Consider the following 21,413-nt stretch of genomic DNA (forward strand, 5'->3'; position numbering starts at 1 on the left):
AGCTTGAGTGAGTGTGGGAGTGGGCGGGAGAGCTGGAGTGAGTGTGGGAGTGAGCGGGAGAGCTGTAGAGATTGTAGGAGAGGGCGGGAGGGCTGAAGTGTGTGTGGGAGTGGACGAGAGAGCTGCAGTGAATGTGGGAGTGAGCGGGAGAGCTGGAGTGAGTGTGGGAGTGAGCGGGTGAGCTGAAGTGAGTGTGGAAGTGAGCGGGACAGCTGGAGTGAGTGTGCAAGTGAGCTGGAGAGCTGGATTGAGTGTGGGAGTGGGAGGGCAAATGGGGGAGGGAGCAGGAGTTCGTGGGTGGGTGCTGGAGAGTGCGGGAGAATGCAGAAGTGATGATGGTCAGCCATGATCTTATTGAATGGTGGAACAGGCTCGAGGGGCCGTATGCCCTACTCCTCTTCCTAATTCTTATGTCCTTATGAGTGAGCTTTAGTGAGCTGGAGAGTGCTGGAGTGAGCTGGAGAGTGCTGGAGTGAACTGGACAGTGCTGGAGGGAGCTGGAGAGTGCTGGAGAGTGCTGGAGTGAGCTGGAGAGTGCTGGAGTGAGCTGGAGAGTGCAGGAGTGAGCTGGAGAGTGCTGGAGTGAGTTGGGAGAGCTGGAGTGAGCTAATGTAAGGTAGAGTGAGCTAAGGTGAGCTGGAGTGAGCGGGAGAGTGCTGGGGGAGGTGGAGTGAGCGGGAGTCAGCCGGTCCCACTCAGAGCACTGTACTCATTAGATATTTGCATTCAGGATATGAAAATCAGTCCTTCATACACTGCACTAACTGACTCGAAACTAATGCTTTGTACAACACATAAAATCAGTAGGAAAATTCTGACCTTGAGCTATTTTAAACCAGGTGCAGAGGGTGTGGGTTTAGTACTCTGCGTGGCAAACAGACCGACCAGAATCACACACCACCCACAGTCCAACTCCGCTAACAGTCGTTTCCACACCTTGACATTCCCCAGCCCACCAGCTTTAAAATCCATTCCAGCTACACCTCGCAAATCAAATTAAAATCAAATCAAATCAAATCAACTTTTTTTTGTCATGTTTAGTGCACAAGTGCAGCACAACGAAATGTAGGCTTGCGGCTCCCGAGAGTGTACATTTATATTAAGACATTTGAACATTCAGCACACATTTGGCTTGTAGTATATTAACATAAAACATAACCATAATAAAGTGCATTGGCAGATGTGTAGGCTTTAGAGTTTATTTGTGGAGTTCAGTAGGATGACAGCCCTGGGAAAGAAGCTGTTCCTAAATCTGGTCGTACGGGTGTGAAAGCACCTGTAGCGTCTCCCAGATGGCAGGAGGGCAAACAGACTGTGGCTCGGGTGGGTAGGGCTGGGGTACAGTCCCCGGGCACTCCCTTTTACAGGTGTACAGTCCCTGGGCAATCCCTGTTACTGGGGTACAGTGCCTGGGCACTCACTTTTACTGGGGTACAGTCCCTGGGCACTCCCTGTTACTGGGGTACTGTCCCCTGGCACTCCCTGTTACTGGGGTACATTCCCTGGGCACTCCCTTTTACTGGGGTACAGTCCCCGGGCACTCCCTGTTACTGGGGCACAGTCCCTGAGCACTCCCTGTTACTTGGGTACTGTCCCTATCCACCAGTTCTCTTCCTGTACCATGTCAAAATCACCATAATCTGTGTTGAAACCAGACAAGGTTGGCTGGATATTTTATTGTGGGAACAACCCCCGCTAAATAAGACGAATGATTCAGCTGTGGTCGGCTGTCGTACATGTCGGTGGGTGTGAGGGCATTGATCAAAAACCAATTTACCTCTATTTTAAAGGATTTGTTTTTAATCAGGGCATTTTTGGTCTGATGAATGAAGGTTTAAAGAACATGTGTATGATACTGAAATGGCAGTGTGGGATTGGCAAGGAGAGGCCATTCCTTATAAACTTCCCGCTGCTCTTTGAGAGATTGATTAACCTGGAGGGGAAGGGCAATCCAACAAAGGCCATTTAGGATCATAGAATGGTTACATCACAGACGAAGGCCATTCTGCCCATCGATCCTGTGCCGGTTCCTGCAAGAGCACTTCAGCTAGTCACACTCGCCCACCATTTCCCCATAGCCCTGCAAATGTTTTTCCTTGAGATACTTATGCAGCTCCCTTTTGAAAGGCATGATTGAGTCTGCCTCCACCACCCTCTCAGGTGGTGCATTCCAGATCTTAAACATTTGCAAGGGGGAAAAATTCAGTATCGCCCCTTTTGGGGCGCCATTAGTGGCCGTGCGCAAAGTTTAGCACCTGGCGCTAATTATCACCTCCAACAGCAAACGTGGCTTTTATCACCCAAGGAGGTGAATGGAGCGCTAAATCATTTGCTCCATACCTGTCTTAAGGCACAAAGGCCGAGGAGCGAGGCGCTACCTCAGAGCGCTCGCAAAGCTCATATGATGTCAGTCAGCAATGGAACACAGACACACTGGCGACGGCCAGTTCTGACGAAAGGTCATCGACCTGAAACATTAAATCTGCTTCTCTCTTGACAGATGCTGCTTGAACTGCAGAGTTTCTCCAGTATTTTTCTGTTTTTATCTTAAAGGGGAGCGTTGATCTTGCTCTCCATCCACATCCTGCTCATTGCAGCCTTGAATCTCGACCTGGAGAGAGCTGTGCATCAAATCTGCTGGAAAGAACAATGGAGAGACCGAGGGAAAGAGCTCAGAGTGCAGCCCCCACAGTCTCTTCCAAATAGATACAAGGAAGGGCAACTCAAAATGAACCTGCGAAGTACTGCTCAGTATGCAAAACTCCTTCACACAGTGTTGAATCTCTCCAGAAGTCTCTCTCGCTCTCTCTCAGAATGCGTGGTGCAAAAATGTCACCAACAAAAAAAGGCAGGAAGCGGTTGCCTTTAAAAAGCGCTCCCCCAGTCCCTTCCTGACTGCAAAACGCTCCCCTCAACATATCGTTCCTAGCGGCAGGCGGTAAGGCAGGGGGCGCCACTAAATATCGCTCGACTGACGTCACGATCTGCCGGCACAAACATCGCCGCACCCGGGCGCTAGATGATTTGCGCCCAATTAGCGTCCTCTTAAGGTGCTAACGGGAGGCGCAGGCAACTGAATTTTCCCCCTTGCTGCGTAAAAAAGTATTTTCTTACTTCGCCTTTGGTTGTTTTGCAAATCACCTTAAATCTGTGTCCTCTGATTCTCTACCCTTCTGCCAATGGGAACAGTTTCTCACTCTCTACTCTGTCCAGACCCCTCATGATTTTGAGCACCTCTATCAAATCTCCTCTCAATCTTCTCTGCTCCAAGGAGAACAATCCCAGCTTCTCCAGGCTGTCAACGTAACTGATGTCCCTCAATGCTGGAATCATTCTCAAAAATCTTTGCTGCACCCTCTCAAAGGCCTTCACATCTTTCCTAAAGTGCGGTGCCCAGAATTGGGCACATTTGGACTTTCAACATACTTTTGTAGGAAAACTTGGCACGACAGGATCTGTTGGAGATTGAGGCTGAGAGAGATGTCAACAAGATAACCGAGTTATGTACCGATCAGTCAGCAAGTTTCGTCGGGCCAAGCGTCAGGCATCCTCCCTGCCATAACCAGGGGACTCACTGCGCAGAATGGTCCTGGGACACTTGCTGCCCTGTTTACACTGCTGATCTTGGGTCCAGGGACCAGGGGCTGGAACTCCTGCCTGTTTGAGACCAATTGGAATAAGCAAATCCACCACTCAGAAAATGGCCAAAGTTTCTTTTTAACTCTTACTTTAGGGGGGCCATGAGGAGCAGGAGGTTTTGCTGCTGCTCCAGCCGTGGCTCAGTGGGTAGCACTCTCTCGACTGAGTTAGAAGGTTGTGGGTTCGAGCCCCACTCCAGAGACTTGAGCACAAAATTCCAGGCTGACACTTCAGTCCAGTACTGAGGGAGCGGCCCACTGTCGGAGGGGCAGCACTGAGGGAACGCCGCACTTTCGGAAGAGCAGCACTGAGGGAGCACCGCGCTGTCTGAGGGACAGTACTGAGGGAGCACAGCAACGTTGGAGGGGCAGAACTGAGGGAGCGCCGCACTGTCGGAGGGGCAACACTGAGGGAGTGCCGTACTGTCGGAGGGGCAGTACTAAGGGAGCGCTGCACTCTCGAAGGGGCGATACTGATGGAGTGCCGCTTTGTCGGAAGGCTGGTACTGAGCTGCACTGTCGCAGGGGCAGTAGAGACGGAGCGCAACACTGTCAGAGGTGCAGCACTGAGGGAGTGTAGTACTGTTGGAGGGGCAGTACAGCGGGAGTGCAGTACTGTCGGAGGGACAGTACTGAGCGAGTGCTGCTCTGTCAGAGGGGCGGTATTGAGGTAGTGCCATACTGTCGGAGGGTCAGTACTGAGGGAGCGCTGTACTGTTGCATGGCCGGTTCTGAGGGAGCACCGAACTATCGGAGAGGAAGTACACAGGGAGCGCAGCACTGAAGGAGTGCCGCACTGTCGGAGAGGCAGTACTGAAGGAGCGCTGCACTGTCGGAGGGGCAGTACTGAGGGAGCACTGCACTGTCGGAGGGGCAGTGCTGAGGGACTGCCGTGCTGTCGGAGGGGCAGTACTGAGGGAGGGCTGCACTGTCGGAGGGGCAGTACTGAGAGAGCGCTGCACTGTGGGAGGTTCAGTACTGCGGGACTGCAGCAGTGTCGGAGGGGCAGTACTGAGCGAGCGCCGCCCTGTCAGAGGGGCGGTATTGAGGGAGTGCCGTACTGTCAGAGGGGCAATACTGAGGGAGCGCTGCACTGTCGGGGGGGCTGGTAATGAGGGATCACCGAACTATCAGAGAGGCAGTACACAGGGAGCGCCGCACTGTCGGAAGGGCAGTAATGATGGAGTGCTGCACTGACAGAGGGGCAGTACTGAAGGAGTGCTGCACTGTCGGAGGGGCAGTACTGAGGGAGCACTGCACTGTCAGATGGGCAGTGCTGAGGGGGTGCCGTGCTGTCGGAGGGGCAGTACTGAGGGTGCGCTGCACTGTCGGAGGGGCAGTACAGAGGGAGCGCTGCACTGTGGGAGGGGCAGTACTGAGTGAGTGCAGCACAGTCGGAGGGGCAGTACTGCGGGAATGCAGTACTGTCGGAGGGGTAGTACTGAGTGAGCGCCGCTCTGTCAGAGGGGCAGTACTGAGGGAGTGCCGTATTGTCGGAGGGGCAGTACTGAGGGAGAGCTGCACTGTCAGAGGGAAAGTACTGAGGGAGCGTCTCACTGTTGGAGGGGCAGTACTGAGGGAGCGCTGCACTATCGGTGGGGCATTATTGAGCTGCACTATCGGAAGTGCAGTTCTGGAGGGCTGTACTGATGGAAGGGCAGTACTGAGAGAGTGCCGCATTGACGGAGGGTCGATACTGAGGGAGCGCTGCACTGTCGGAGTGGCAGTACTGAGGGAGTTCTGCACTGTCAGAGGAGCAGGACTGAGAGAGCGCCAAACTTTCAGATGGGCAGGACTGAGGGAGAGCCACGCTGTCGGAGGGGCAGTACTGTGGGAGCGCCACACTGTCGGAGGGGCAGTACTGTGGGAGCGCCACACTGTCGGAGGGGCAGTACTGAGGTAGCGCCGCACTTTTGGAGGTGCCATCTTTCAGATGAGACGTTAAACGGAGGCCCCGTCTGCCTTCTCGGTTGGAGGTAAGATTTCACGGCCACTACTGGAAGAAGAGCAGGTGGAGTTCTCCCCGGTGTCCTGGGGTCAATATTTACCCCTCAACCAACATCACAAAAAACAGAAGATCTGGTCATTATCACATTGATGTTTGTGGGAGATTTCTGTGCACAAATTGGCTGCCGCGTTTCCTACATTCCAAGAATGACTGAATTCAGAAAATACTTAATCGGTTGGAAAGCGCTTTGGCATGTCTGGTGGTGGTGAAAGGCGCTATATAAATGAAACTCGCTGGCTGCATGCGAATCAGGCTCACGTCTCACAGTGATGGGAGTAGCTGATGGGCACACTCTGCCCGCTGCCTGTCTCAAGTTGTCAAGGCCCTGGAGAGGTTGCAGAGCAGGTTTTCCGGGATGGTACCAGGGATGTTCAGTTCTGTGGAGAGGCTGGAGAATCTGGGGTTTTTCTCTTTAGATCAGAGAAAGTTCAGGGGAGATTTAATGGAGGTGCTCAACATCATGAGGGGTTTCAATTGAGTAAATAAGGAGAAACTGTTTCCAGTGGCAGGAGGGTCGGTAACCAGATGAAACAGATTTAAGATAATTGGCAAAAGAACCAGAGGGGGATATTAAGAAGGCAAATGGTATGTTGGCCTTCACAGCGAGGGGTTTTGAGTACAAGAACAAGGATGCCTTGCTGCAGTATTACAGGGCCTTGGTGTGCAGTTTTGGTCAGTACATGGAGAGATTGGGTCGATTGGGCTTATACTCGCTTGAGTTTAGAAAAATTAGAGGGGATCTCATTGAACCTTATGAAATTCTAACAGGACTAGACAGACTAGATACAGTAAGGATGTTCCCGATGTTCGAGGCAACCTGGGCTGATTGTGTGACAGGACAAGACCCAGACCTCAGGGGACAGGTGTGTGACAGACCCAGACCCAGACACCAGGGGAGAGGTATGTGACAGGCCCAGACCCCAGGGGAGAGGTGTGAAACAGGACCTGACCCAGACCCCACGAGACAGGTGTGTGACAGGCCCAGACCCCAGGAGACAGTAATGTGACAGGCCCAGACCCAGACCACTGGATAAAAATGTGTGACAGGCCCAGACCCCCGGGGACAAGAGTGTGACAGGCCCAGACCCAGACCCCAGGATAAAAGTGTGTGACAGGCCCAGACCCCAGGAGACAGGTGTGTGACAGTCCCAGGCCCAGACTCCAGCAGACAGGTGTCTGAAAGGCCAAGGCCCAGACCTCAGGGGACAGGTGTGTGACAGGACCAGACCCAGACCCCAGGGGCGAGGTGAGTGACAGGTGCAGGCCCCAGGAGACAGCTGTGTGACATTCCCAGGCCCAGACCTCAGGAGACAGGTGTGTGGCAGACCCAGGCACTGACCCCAGGAGACAGGTGTGTGATAGGCAAAGGCCCAGACCCCAGGGGAGAGGTGTGTGACAGACCCAGGCCCAGACCCCAGGAGACAGGTGTGTGACAGGCCCAAACCCCAGGAGACAGGTGTGTGTCAGGCCCCGGCCCAGACCCCAGGAGACAGGTGTGTCTCAGGCCAAGACCCAGACCCCAGGTGACAGGTGTTTGACAGGCCCAGACCCCAGGAGACAGGTGTGTGATTGGCCCAGACCCAGACCCCAGGAGACAGGTGTGTGACAGACCCAGGCCCAGACCCCAGGAGACAGGTGTGTGACAGGCCCAGACCCAGGAGACAGGTGTGTGTCAGGCCCCGGCACAGACCCCAGGAGACAGGTGTGTGTCAGGCCAAGGCCCAGACCCCAGGAGACAGGTGTTTGACAGGCCCAGACCCCAGGAGACAGGTGTGTGATTGGCCCAGACCCAGACCCCAGGGAACAGGTGTTTGACAGCTCCAGGCCCCAGGGGACAGGTGTGCGACAGGCCCAGGCACCAGGAGACAGGTGTGTGACAGGCCCAGACTCCAGGGGACAGGTGTGTGACAGGCCAATGCCCAAACCCCAGGAAACAGGTGTGTGACAGTCCCAGACCGAGACCCCAGGAGACAGGAGGATGACAGGCCCAGGCCCCAGTGGACAGGTGTTTGACAGGCCAATGCCCAGACCCCAGGAGACAGGTATTTGACAAGCCCAGGCCTAGACCCCAGGAGACAGGTGTGTGACAGACCCAGGCCCAGACCCCAGGGGACAGGTGTGTGACAGTCCCAGGCCCAGACCCCAGGGGACAGGTGTGTTACAGGCCCAGACCCCAGGGGACAGGTGTGTGACAGTCCCCTGCCTCTCCCTCCTCCTCCCCCCACAATCCCCCTGCTCTGTCTCTCCTCTCCCTCTCCTCTTACTCCTCTCTCCCTCTCACCCACCCCTCCCTTCCCCTCTGTCTCTCCTCTCCTCCCTCCTCCCTTCCCCCTCTCCTCTTCGCCTGCAGTGTCAGCTGATGCTCAGGTGGTAGCACATTCGCTTCTGAGTCAGAAGGTTGTGCGTTCAAATCCCACTCCAAATACTTGAGCTCATAATCCAGGCCGAGACTCCCAGTGCAGTACTGAGAGAATGCTGCACTGTCGGAGGTGCCGTCTTGCGGATGAGATGGTAAACGGAGTCCCGTCTGCTCTCTCAGGTGGACATCAAAGATCCCATGGCATTATGTCGAAGAAGAGCAGCGGAGTTATCCCCAGCGTCCTGACCAATAATTATCCCTCAATCAACCTAACCAAAAAAAGTACCTGGTCATTATCACATTGCTGTTTGTGGGAGCTTACTGTGCTCAAATTGGCTGCCGCGTTTCACACATTCCAAAAGTGACTACACTTCAAAAGTATTTCATTTATTGTAAACGTTTTGAGACGTCTGGTGGTCGTGAAAGGCGCTATATAAATGTATGTCTTTCTTACTCTCTTTCCCCCTCCCTCTCTCTCTCTCCACTCGTCTTTTGCTTCCACTCCCTCTCTCTCTGTCCTCTGCGATCGCTATCTACCACCTCTCCCCTTCCTTTTATTCCCCATCTCTCTCTTCCCTCCAACTCCCCCTCTCTCACTCTCTTCTACTCTGCCTGCCTACATCCCTCCCTCTCCCATCTCTCCTTCTCTATCTCCCCCCTCACTATCTCTCCCCTGCTCTCTACCTATCTCCCCCCTCACTCTCCCTTCCCTCTCTATGCCCCTCCACCTCTCTCTCTCTCTCTCCCCTCCACCTGTCTCTCTCCCCCTCTCCCTACCTATATCTCCCCCCTCACTCTCCCTTCCACTCTCTCCGTCTTTCTCTGCCCCCTCCAGCTCTCTCTCTCTCTCCCCACCTGTCTCTCTGAACCCCACCCTCTCTCTCTCCCCCTCTTCCTACCTGTAACCCCCCCTCCCTCGCATTCCCTCTCCACTCGCCTTACTTTCTCTCACTCCCCTTCTCCCCTCTTCTCTCTACCCCCTCCCTCGATATCTCACCCCCTCACTCTCTCTCTCTCTCTCTCTCTCTCGCTATCTCTCCCCTCGTCCCTCTCCCATTCTATCTCTCTCGACCTCCTCTCCCTATCTCCCCACATTTCTCTTTCCCCTTCTCTCGCATCCACTCTCTCCGACTCTCTCCTCTCATTATCTTCCCCTCTCTCCCATCTCCCGCTCTCTGTCCTCCACTCTGCCCCTCTCTCCCTCCCCCTCTCTCACTCCCCCTTTTATGTTGCTCTCTCCCTATTTTCTCTCCCCCTCGCTCTCCTAACTCTCGCCCCACTCTCTCCACCCCCACCTCACTCTCGCCATCTCCTCTCCCATTTCCCCCCCTCCTCTTGCTCTCTCTCTTTTCTGTACGCCCTCCCTCTATCTCCACTTCACTCTCTCCGATATGCTTTTCTTACCCCACTCCCTCCCCTTCTCCCTTTCTTTCTCCACCAATCACTCTCCCACTCTTTCTCTCTCCCCCCTCTTCCTACCTCTATCTCCCACTCTCGTGCTCACCCTCTCCTCTACCTCCTCCCTCTCTCTCTCCCTCTCTCTTTCTCTCATGCCCCTTGCCTCTCTCCCCCTTTCACTCTCTCTCCCGCTCCCTTTCTCACTCTCCACTCCATCTCACTCCCCCCTCTCCTTCTCCCCTCTATCTCTCTCACCCTCTCTCTCTCTCTCTGCCTCTCCCTCTCACTCTTCTTGTCTCTCTCTCTCAGTCTCTCTTCTCCCGCTCTCTCCCCTCCTATCCCTCCCCCTCTCCAGTTCTTTCCCCCAATCTCTCTCCTTCCCCTCCTCTCCCCTCCCTCCTCCCCCTCTTCTCCCCTCTCTCTCTCCACCGCTCCTCTCCCCTCCCTCTCCTCCACCTCCTCTCCCCTTTCTCTCTCCTTCCCCTCCTCTCTCCTATCTCTCACCTCCCCCTACTCTCCCCTCTCTCTCCTCCCCTCCTCTCCCCTCTTTCTCTCCTCCCCCTCTTCTCCCCTCTCTCTCTCCTCCCCCTCCTCTCCCATCTCTCTCTCCTCCCCCTCCTCTCCCCTCACTCTCTCCTCCCCCTCCTCTCCCCTCTCTCTCCTTCCCCTCCTCTCCCCTCTCGCTCTCCTCCACACTCTCTTCCCTCTCTCGGACCCTCTCCCTCTCTCTCTCTACCCCCTCCCTCTCTCTCCACCTCACTCTCTCCCCTCACTTTACACTTCTCTCCCCTTCTCCCTTTCTCTCTCCTCTCTCTCTCCACATCCTCTCCCTTCCTCTCTCTCCATCCCTCTCTCTCCCCATCTCTGTCTCTCCCTGTCTCTCTCCTCTCTCCCCTCCTCTCCCTCCCTCCCCCTCTCACACGACCTCCCCCCTGTCACTCTCCCCCTTCATCTCTCCCCCTCTCGTTGTCTCTACCCCATCTCTCCACCTGTCTCTCATTCTAACCTCTCCTTTCTCTCTCTTTATCCACCTCCTCTCCCTTCCTCTCTCGCTCCCTCTCCCTTTCCTAATCTCTCTCCCTTCCCTTCACTCTCTCCCATCCCTTCTCTTTCTCCCCTCTCCCTCTCTATCTCCCCTCTCTCACTGTCTCTCTCCCCTCCTCCACCTGTCTCTCTCTCTCCCCCCTACCACTCTTGCCACTCATTCTCTCTCTCTCCCCCGCTCCATCTCTCTCTCTACCACTCTATCTCTCTGACTGTCTTACTCGTATCGCTCCCTCCCCTCTACCTCCTGCTCCCCCATCTCCCTCCCTCTCCCCTCTCCCCGTCTGCTGTCTCTCTCCTCTCACCACCACTCTCTCCATCCCCCTCACACTATCTCCCCCGCTCTATACTCCTTTTCCCTCTATCTCCTATCTCTATCTCTCCCCTCTCTTTCTAGCCCTTCTCTCTCCCGCCTCCCTTTATCCATCTCCAACTCTCCCTCCTCCCTCTCTCTCTCCCTCTCCACCTCTTCCTCGTACCTCTTTCTCCCTCCCTCCCAGTCTCTCCCTTTATCTATCACTCATTCTCTCATCTCCCCATCACTCAACCTCTCTCCCCTCTCTCCCCCTTGCTTCTCTCTTCTATCTTTCTCTCCCCCTTGCTCCTCTCTCACCCCCATTTCCCCACATCTCCCTCTCTCTTGCCCTCTCCCTTACTCGCTCTCTACCCGTCTCTCTCTTCCCTCTCCCCGCCCCTCTCCCTCACTCGCTCTCTCTTTCCCCACCTCTCGCTCTCTACCCGTCGCACTCTCTCTCCCTCTCTCTCCAGCTCTTTCTCTCTTCCCGCTCTCCCTCACTTTACCCTCTCCCACATTCTCCTCTCCCTTTCTACCCTGTCTCTATCTGCACCTCTCTCCCTCTGCCCCCTCTATCTCCACCTCTCTCCCCTTTCCCTCTTCCCTCCCTCTCTCTCCCGCCTTCTCCCTCCCCCGTCTCCCTCACGCTGCCTCTCTATCACTCTCTCCCTTTCTGTCTCTACACCACTCTCTCTCTCCCCCCTCTCCCCACTGTCTCTCTCCCTCTCTCTCACAATCCCTTAATCCTATCCCCACCCTCTCTCTCTCCCCCTTACGCGCTTTCCCCTCTCTGCCCCATCTCCCTGCCCCTCTCTCTCTCTCTCCCCCTCCCTCCCCACTCCTGTCTATGCCCTTTCTCTGGCCCCCCACCTTCTCTTTCTAGGCCACTCTCTCACTCACTATCAATCCCTCCCTCTCTGTCCATCTCTCTCCCCACCTCTCATTTCCCGCATTACTTTCTCCACCTCGCTCTCTCTCAATCTCTCTAACTCTCTCTCTCTCTCAACCTTTCTCCACCTCTCTCTCCCCTCTCTCTCTTTCCGTCTATCTCCATCTCTCTCCCAATCCTTCTCTCCCCCTCTCTTTCCCTCTATCTCCATGAATCTCTTCCAATCCCTCTCTCTCACTCCCTCTCCCCCTCTACCTTCTCTCTCTCGCTGCCCGCCTCTCACTCTATCTCTCTCTCTCCCTCTCTCCTTCACAACTCCTGTGTCACTGTCTCCCTCTCTCTCACCACTCTCCACCAGTCCCCCTGCTCTCTCTCTATGCCTCCCTCTTTCACTTTCCCCTTCTCTCTCCCTATCACTTTCCCTCCCTCGACACCTCGCTCCCCTCCATCTCCCGCTCTTTTTCCATCCCTCTCTCACCCTCTCCCCCATGACTCTCATTCCCTCCCCATCACTCTACCTCTCGCTCTCTCTCTCTCCCTAGCTCCTCTCTTCTATTTCTCTCTCCTCTTCAATCCTCCCTCTCTCACCCCCACCTCCCCGCCTCTACCTCTCTCTCTACCCCCTCTCTCTCCGTCTCTCCCTCTCCATCTCTCTCCTCGCTCTCCCCCTCTCTTTCTCTCACAATCCCTCTGTCTGTCACCCATCTGTCTCTCTCCATGTCTCTTTCACTCTCTCTCCCACCACTCTCTCCCCCTAGCTCCTCCTTCTCTCTCTCCGCCTCTCCCTCCCTCTTCCCCTCTCTCTATCTCCACCCTCTCTACCCGTTGTCTCCCCCCTCACGCTCTCTCCCCACCCGCTACCCCATCTCTCTCCCCATCACTCTCTCTCCCTCTCCTCTCCCCTTCCCCTCTCTCCCCCGACACCATCCCTCTCACCATCTCTCCCCCATTCTCTCACTCTCCCCATCCCTCTCTATCCCGCTCTCCCTCCATCTGTCAATCCCTGTCTCTCTCCACCTCTCCCTCGCTCTCCCCTCCCTTTCTCTCTCCCCACTCCCTCCCTCTCTCCCCACAACCTCGCTCTCTCCCCACTCACTCCCCCTCAACCCACTCCCGCCATCTCTCCCCACTCCCTCTCCATCGCACTCTCTCTCGCTCTCTCTCCTGCTCTCTCACCACCTTTCTCTCCCGACTCTCCCCTGCTCTTCCCTCCCCTCTCTCCCCTCCACTTTCCTTCCCCTACTCTCATTCTCCCTCCCACCCCCTCTATTACTCCCACTCTCTCGCACTCTCTCCCCACATCTCTCACCCTGCTCACCTCCCTCCCTGCCCCTCTCCTTCGTTACCCACCTGTCTCTTCTCCCTTCTTTCTCTATCCCCTCTCCCTCACTATCTCTCTATCCCCCTCACTCATTCCCTCTCTCTCCCCTCTTCTCTCTATATCCCTCTCTCTATCCCCCTCACTCTCTCTCCCTCTCTCTATCCACCTCACCCTCACTCTCCCTCTCTATCGCCCTCGCACATTCACTCTCTCTCCCCTCCTCTATCTCTATCCCACTCCCCTCTCCCAATTCCTCTATCTCCCCACCCCCTCCATCATACTTTCTCTCCCCTCCCCCACTCTCCCTCCCTCACTCTCTCTCCCCCTCTCTCTATCCCTCTCCCCCCTACCTTCCCCTCCACCCCTCTCATTCCCATTCCCTCTCTCTCTCTCCCCTCCCTCTCTCCCTCCCCCACCCCCTCCCTCCCTCCCTCTCTTATCCCTCTCCCTCTCTCTCCCTCCCACTCTCTCTATCTCTCACTCCCCCCTCTCTCCCTCACTCTCTCTCTCCACTCTCTCGCACTCCAACATTCTCTCCCCTCCCCCTCTCTCTCCCTCACTCTCCCCTGCCCCTCTTTCTATCCCTCTCTCCCACCTCCCTCTCACTCCCCCCTCCCTCTCTCCCACCCTCTCTCTCTCCCCCTCCCAGATATTCCGCCCTAACTCTGCCCCCTCACTCGCTCTCTCCATCCCGCTCACTCACTCACTCTCCCTCCTCTATCTCCCCCTCTCCCCTCCCTCCCTTCCTTCCTCTCTCTATCCCTCTCTCTATCACTCACTCTTTCCCACCCCTCCCTCACTCTCTCCCTCCCTCTCTCTCTCTATCTGCCCTCCCTCCCTCTCTCTCTTCCTACCCCTCTCGCTCTATCCCCCTCCCTCACCCTCTCTCCCTCCCTCTCTCTCTCTCTCCCCCTCTCTCTCTCTATCTATCCCCCCTCACTCTCTCCCTCACTCACTCTCTCTCCCCTCACACTCTCCCTCCCTCTCATAATCCCTTTCTCTCTCCCCTCCCTCGATCTCTCCCCTCTCTACCCAACTCTCTTCCCCTCTCTCTCTCTCTATCTCCCCGCCCTTTCTCACGCTACCTATCCTCTCATCCTCTCGCTCTAACGCTCCCTCTCTCTGTCTATCTGTCCCTGTCTCTCTCCTCATCTCTCACTCCCCCCTCTCTCCCCTCTCCCTCTCTCTTACAACCCCTCTGTCTCCCTCTCCCCTCTCCCTCTCGCTCTCTGTTTTACTGCTCTCTCACTTTCCCCATCTGTCTCTCTCTGCATCTCTTATTTTTCTCCCACCCTCCACCTCTCTTCCCCCATCTCCCTCCCCCTCTTTCTTTCCCTCTATCTCCAACTCTCTCTCCCTATCCCTCTCTCCCTATCCCTCTCTCTGCCTCCCCCCTCTCTAACTGTCTCTCTCTCTCGTCTCTCTTACTCTCTGCCCTCTCCCTCTCATCATTCTCTGACTCTCCCCCTGCTCTCTCTCCCACTCTCCCTCACACCATTCTCCGACTATAGTCCTGCTCTCTCTCTGCCTCTCCCTTTTTCTCTCTGCCCCCTTTAACTCGCCACTCTCTCTCCCTCCTGCTCTTGCTCTCCCACTCTCCCCACTACCACTGCTCTGCACTCCCTGTTTCCCCGTCTGGCTCCATCCCACCTCCCCCTCAGACTCCAACCCTCCATCCCTGACTCTCTCTCCCCATTCCTCACTATCCCCCTTTTTCTCTCCTCTCCCCATCCCTCTATCCTCTCTCTCTGCTCCGATTCTCTCCCCCTCCTCCTCCCCATCGCTCTCTATCTCTCCCCTTACTCTCTCCCCCTCTCACAACACCAATCTCTTACCCATTACTCTCTCTCACTCTCATCCTCTCTCCCTCCCCCCATTACTCCCCCTCTCTCTCCTCACTCCCCTCTCTCTCAGCCTCTCCCCCTCTCTCTCAGCCACTCTTTCTCTCTACCTCCTTCTCTCTCTCTCTCCCCATTTCTCTCTCCCTCTCTTTCTCTCACAACCTCTCTGTCTGTCTCGCCTCTCCCCGTCCACATTTGTCTCTCTCCACATCTCTCTCTCTCCATTCCCCTAGATCCTCCCTCCCTCACTGCCTCTCCCTCTCTCTTCCCCTCTCTATCACCCTCTCCACTCTCTACCCCCTCTCTACACATTGTCTCCCCCCTCACGCTCTCTCCCCTCCCTCTACCCCATCTCTGCTCTCCCTCTACCTCATCTCCCCCTCCCTCTACCCCATCTCTCTCTCCTCTCTCTACTCCATCTCTCTCTCCCTCTCCTCTCCACTCCACCTCTCGCTCCCTCTGACTCCATCCCTCCCACCATCTCTCCCCCACACTCTCTCCCCCATCTCTCTCTATCCTCCATCCCTCAATTTCTCTAACCCCTCCCCGCTGTCCCTTTCGCCCTCCTCCTCTCTCCCCTCCCTTTCTCTCTCCACACTCCCTCCCTCTCCATCACGCTCTCTCTTTCTCTCTCTCCCAATATCTCGCCACCTTTCTCTCTTCCCCTCTTTCTCTCCCCCCTCCCCTCCTCCTCCCCTACTCTCTCCCTCGCTCCCACTCTCTATTACTCGCCCTCTTTCGCCCTCTCAACTCCTCTCACCCCACCTCTCTCCTATCCTGCTCTTCTCTCTCCCCGCCTCACTACATCTCCCTTTCTCCACCTGTCTCTTCAACCCTCTCTCCCTATCTCCCTCTCCCACATGCTATCTCTCTCTCTCTGTCCCCCCCACTCACTCACTCTCTCTCCCCGCTCTCTCTCTTTCCCCCTCACTCAATCCCTCTCTCTCCCCCGTTCTCTCTCTATCCTGCTCACACACTCACTCTCTCTCACTCCTCCTCTATCTCTATCCCCCTCTGCCTTCTCTCTCTCACTCCCTCACTCTCTCTCTCACTATCCCTCCTTCTTTCTCTCTCTCCCTTCCTCTCTCCACCTTCCTCTCTCCCTCCCTCTCTCTCTCTCTCTCCCTCTCTCTCCCCTCCCTCAATCTCCCTCCCTCTCTCTATCCCTCTCTATCCCCCCTCTCTCTATCCCTCCCTCACACCCTCTATCCCACCCTTTCTCTATCCCACACTCTCCTCTCCCTCACTCTCTCCCCCTCTCTATCTAACTCAACATCCCCCTCCCTCTCTATCCCCTCTCCCTCTCTATCTCCCTCTCCCTCTCCATCCCCGTCTCCCTCTCTCTCCCCTACCCATCACTATCTCGCTCACACTCTCTCTCTCCTCTCCCTTTCATCAACACCCTCTCCTACTCTATCTCTCTCACCCTCCCTCTATTCCCCCTCCCTCAATCTCTCTATCCCCCTCCCCCTCACTCTCTCTCCCCTCACTCACTCTCTCTCTCCCCATCTCTATCCCTCTCTCTCTATCCCTCTCTCTCTCTAACCAGCTCTCTCTCTATACCTCCGTCTCTATCTATCCTTCCCCACTCTCTATCCCTCCCTCTCTCTATCCATCCCTCCCTCTCTCTATCCCTCCCACCCTCTCTCTATCCCTTCCTCCCCCTCTCTATCCCTCCCTCCCTCTATCCCTCCCTCCTGTTCTCTCTAACCCTCCCACTCTCTCTATCCCTCTCGCTCTCTCTATCTCTGCCCCTCTCTCTATACCCCCTCTCCCTCTATCCCTCCCACTCTCTCTCTAACACCCCTCTCTCCACCCATCCCGCTCTCTCTCTCTTTCTATCCCTCCCTCCCTCTCTCTATCCCTCTGACCCTCTCTCTATCCCTCCCTCCCGCTCGCTATCTCTCCCGCTCTCTCTATCACTCCTGCTCGCTCTATCCCTCCCGCTCTCTCTATCACTCCTGCTCTCTCTATCAATCCTGCTCTCTCTATCCCTCCCGCTCTCTCTATCACTCCTGCTCTCCCTATCCCTCCCGCTCTCTATCCCTCCCGCTCTCTCTATCACTCCCGCTCTCTCTATCCCCCCTCTCTCTATACCCCTCCCTCCCTCACTATTTATCTATCCCTCCCTCCCTCTTTATCTCTCCCTCCCTCTTTCTCTATCTATCCCTCCCTCCTTCTCTATCACTCTCTCTCCCCTCCCCTCCCTCACATGTCTATCCCCCTCCCCCACACTCTCTCTCTCCTCCCTCTCTCTCTCCCCCTCACTCCCTCTCTCCTCCCTCTCTCTCTCCTTTCTCCCGCTCTCTCTCTCCTTCCTCCCTCTCCATCTCTTTCCTCGCTCTCTCACTCTCTCCTTCCTCCCTCTCTCTCTCCATTCTCCTGCTCTCTCTCCTTCCTCCGTCTCTCTCTCCTTCCTCCATCTCTATCTCTCCTCCCTTGCACCCTCTCTCTCTCCCTCCCCCTCACACTCTCACTCCCTCACCCTCAAATTATCTCCCTCCCCCCTCACTCTCTCACCCTCCCCCTCATTCTCTCTCCTCCCACTCTCTCTCCTCCCTCTCTCTCTCCTCTCTCTCTCTCTCCTCCCTCTCTCTCTCCCCCTCACTCCCTCTCTCCTCCCTCTCTCTCTCCTTTCTCCCGCTCTCTCTCTCCTTCCTCCCTCTCCATCTCTTTCCTCGCTCTCTCACTCTCTCCTTCCTCCCTCTCTCTCTCCATTCTCCCGCTCTCTCTCCTTCCTCCGTCTCTCTCTCCTTCCTCCCTCTCTATCTCTCCTTCCTTGCACCCTCTCTCTCTCCCTCCCCCTCACACTCTCACTCCCTCACCCTCAAATTATCTCCCTCCCCCCTCACTCTCTCACTCTCCCCCTCATTCTCTCTCCTCCCACTCTCTCTCCTCCCTCTCTCTCTCCTCTCTCTCTCTCTCCCCACTCTCTCTCCTCCCTCTCTCTCTCTCCTCCCTCTCTCCCTCTCAAACCTCCACCTCTCTCACTCCCTCCTTCCTCTCTCCCTCTCTCTCTTTCATCCCTCACTCTCTCTCCTCCATCCCACTCTCTCATTCCTCCCTCTCACTCTCCTCCCTCCCTCTCTCTTTCCTCCCTCTCTCTCTCTCCTCCCTCTCTCTTCGTCTCGCTCCTCCTCACTCCTTCTTCCCCCTCCCTCACTCTCTTTCCACTCCCTCACTCTCTCTTTCCCCCCACTCTCTCTCCCCCTCTCTCTCCCTCTCTCTCTCCTCCCGCACTCTCACTCCCCCCTCACTCACACCCCCTCTCGCTCTCCTCCCCCTCACTCTCCCCCTCTCCTCACTCCCTCTCTTCCTCACTCTCACCCTCCCTCACCCCTCCCTCACTCTCCCCTCCCTCACTCTCTCCCTCACTCTTCCCCTCACTCTCTCCCCCCTCACTCTCTCTCCCCCTCTCACTCCCCAACTCACTCTCTCTCCCCACTCTCTCTCTCCCCTCACTCTCCCCCTCTCTCTCGCTCCACTCTCACTCTCTCCCTCCCCCTCACACTCTCTCCCTCCACCCCACTGTCTATCCCTCCCCCCCTCACTCTCACTCCCCCCACTCTCTCTCCCCCCAATCTCTCTCGCCAACTCTCTCTCTCCCCCCTCACTCTCTCTCCCCTCCACTCTATCTACCCACTCCATCACTCTCTCTCCCTCCCTCAATCTCTATCCCCCCCCACTTCACACTCTCTCCCTCCCTGTTGGAACCAACATCATAGTCAGGACAAGTAAAGAGGGAGGGGGGAGAGAGAGTGAGGGAGGGAGGAGAGCGAGTGAGGGAGGGGCAGCGAGAGTTTGGGAGGGAGAGAGGGTGAGGGAGTTAGTAGGGGAGTGAGGGAGGGGGAAGAGGGAGGCGGGAGAGTGAGCGAGGGGGAGAGTGCGTTATGGGAACATAACACAAGAAAATAATATAAGAAATATGAACAGGAGTAGGCCATACGGCCCCTCGGGCCTGCACCACCATTCAATAGGATCATGGCTGATCCGAACTTAGACTCGCGTCCTCTTCCTTGCCCTCTCCCCATTATGCCTTATTCCCTTATCAGCTAGGAAACTGCCTATCTCCGTTTTCAATTTATTTTATGTCGCATCTTCCACAACTCTCTGACGTAGCAAATTCCATAGATTTACTACCCTCTGAGTGAAGAAATTTCTCCTCATCTTAGTTTTGAAAGAGCAGCCCCTTATTCTAATATTATGCCCCCTAGTTCTAGTCTCACCCATCAGTGGGAACATCCTCACCGCATCCACCCGATCAAGCCCTTCATAATCTTATATGTCTCGATAAGATCACCTCTCATGAGTAGAGGCCCCACCTGATCAACCTTTCCTCATATGTCAAACCCCTCATCTCCGGATTCAACCGAGTGAACCTTCGCTGAACAGCCTCAAGAGCAAATATATATTTTCATACATCTGGAAATCAAAATTTTATGCAGTATTCCAGGGGTGGCCTCACCAGTACCCTGTATAACGGCAGCGTGACTTCCCTGCTTTTATACTCCATCCCCCTTGCAATTAAAGCCAAGATTCCATTGGCCTTCCTGATCACCTGCTGTACCTGCATACTACGCATTTGTGTTTCATGCACCAGGACCCCCAGATCCCTTTGTACTGTAGCACTTTGCAGTTTCTCTCCATTTAGATAAAAACTTGGTCTTTGATTTTTTCTGCCAAAATGCATAAGCTCACATTTTCCAACATTACATTCCATCTGCCAAATTTTTGCCCACTCACTTAGCCTGTCTATGTCCTTTTGCAGGTTTTATATGTCGCCCTCACTCACTGCTTTCCCTCCCATCTTTGTATCATCGGCATATTTGGATAGGTTGCACTCGGTCCCTTCCTCCAAATCGTTAATATAGATTGTTAAGATTTGGAGTCCCAACACTGACCCCTGTGGAACACCACTAGTTACTGATTGCCAACCCGGGAATGAACCATTTATCCCAACTCTCTGTTTTCTGTTGGATAGCTAATCTTCCACGCATGCCAGTACATTGCCCCCAATCCCGTGATTTTTTATCTTGTGGAATAATATTTTGTATGGCTCCTTGTCAAATGCCTATTGGATGTCCAAATACACCACATCCACTGGTTCCCCTTTATCCATCCTGTTTGTTACGTCCGCAAAGAATTCGAGCAAATTTGTCAAACATGACTTCCCCTTCGTAAAACTTTGCTGACTCTGTCCGATTAAATTATGCTTATCCAAATGTCCTGTTACTGCTTCCTTAATAATGGACTCCAACATTTTACCTACCACAGATGTTAGGCTAACTGGTCTATAGTTTCCAGCCTTTTGTCTGCCTCCCTTTTTAAATAAGGGCATTACATTAGCAGCTTTCCAATCTGCTGGGACCTTTCCTAAATCCAGGGAGTTTAGGAAAATTACCTCCAATGCATCCACAATCCCTACCGTTACTTCTCTCAAGGCCCTAGGATGTAAGCCATCAGGTCCAGGGGATTTATCCGACTTTAGTCCCATTATCTTACCGAGTACCGAGATTTTAATCGTGTTAAGCTCCTCCCCCCCTATAGCCCACTGTTTTTCCAGTGTTGCGATATTTTTAATGTGCAGTACTGTAAAGACTGATACAAAATACTTGTTCCGCATTTTTGCCATCTCCATGTTCCACACCACTAATTTCCCAGTCTCGTCCTCTAAGGGACCAATATTCACTTTAGCCACACTTTTACATATCATATAACTGTAGAAACTCTTGCTATCTGTTTTTATATTTTTTGCTCGTTTACTTTCATTATCTATCTTCCCTTTCTTAATTAATCTTTTAGTTATTCTTTGCTGGCTTTTAAATGCTGTTCAATCTTCTATCCTTCCACTATTTTTGGCTATTTTATATGCCATCGTTTTCAGTCAGATACTATCCTTTATTACTTTATTTAGCCACAGATGGCTGTCTTCTCTTTTACGCTGCTTTTTCCAAACTGGAATATATCTTTCTTGAAAGTAGTGAAATATCTCCTTGAATGTACACCACTGCTCATGCACTGTCTTACACTTTAATCTATTTTCCCAGTCCACTTTAGTCAACTCTGCACTTATACCTTCATAGTCTCCTTTATTTAAGCTTAGTACGCTGGTTTGAGATCCAACTCTCTCACGCTCCAACTGAATTCGCAATTCAACCATGTTATGTTCACTCATTCCAAGGGGATCCCTTACTGGGACATTTTTTATTAATCCTGTCTCATTACACAGGACCAGATCTAAGATTGCCTGCCCCCTGGTTGGTACAGTTACATACTGCTCAAGGAACCCGTCCCTAAAGCACACTATGAAGAGTAACTCAAGGCTGCCTGCCCAATTTGATTTGTCCAGTCAATATGAAATATAATATCGCCCATGATTATAGCTGTTCCCTTATTCCAAACCCTAACCATTTCCTGATTTATTCTTCGACCAACTGAGTTGCAACTGTTAGGAGGCCTATAGACCACGCCCACCAGTGACTTTTTCCCCTTATTATTGATTATCTCCACCCAAACTGTTTCACTCTCCTGATACTTTGACCCAATATCATTACTCACTATTGCAGTGATTCCATCCTTTATTAACATAGCCACCCCAGCTCCCGTTCCTTCCTGTCTGT

General features: G+C 54.2%; 1 pseudogene; it reads left to right on the top strand.

Moving 5' to 3' along the window:
- Positions 1-4,114: 4,114 nt before the first annotated feature.
- On the top strand, positions 4,115-5,583 carry LOC147101995 (uncharacterized; annotated as a pseudogene).
- Positions 5,584-21,413: the final 15,830 nt, after the last annotated feature.

Source organism: Somniosus microcephalus, chromosome 22 (assembly GCF_052327205.1).
Source record: "Somniosus microcephalus isolate GS21.2 chromosome 22, FLI_Smic_1.0, whole genome shotgun sequence".
Classification (NCBI taxonomy): domain Eukaryota; kingdom Metazoa; phylum Chordata; class Chondrichthyes; order Squaliformes; family Somniosidae; genus Somniosus; species Somniosus microcephalus.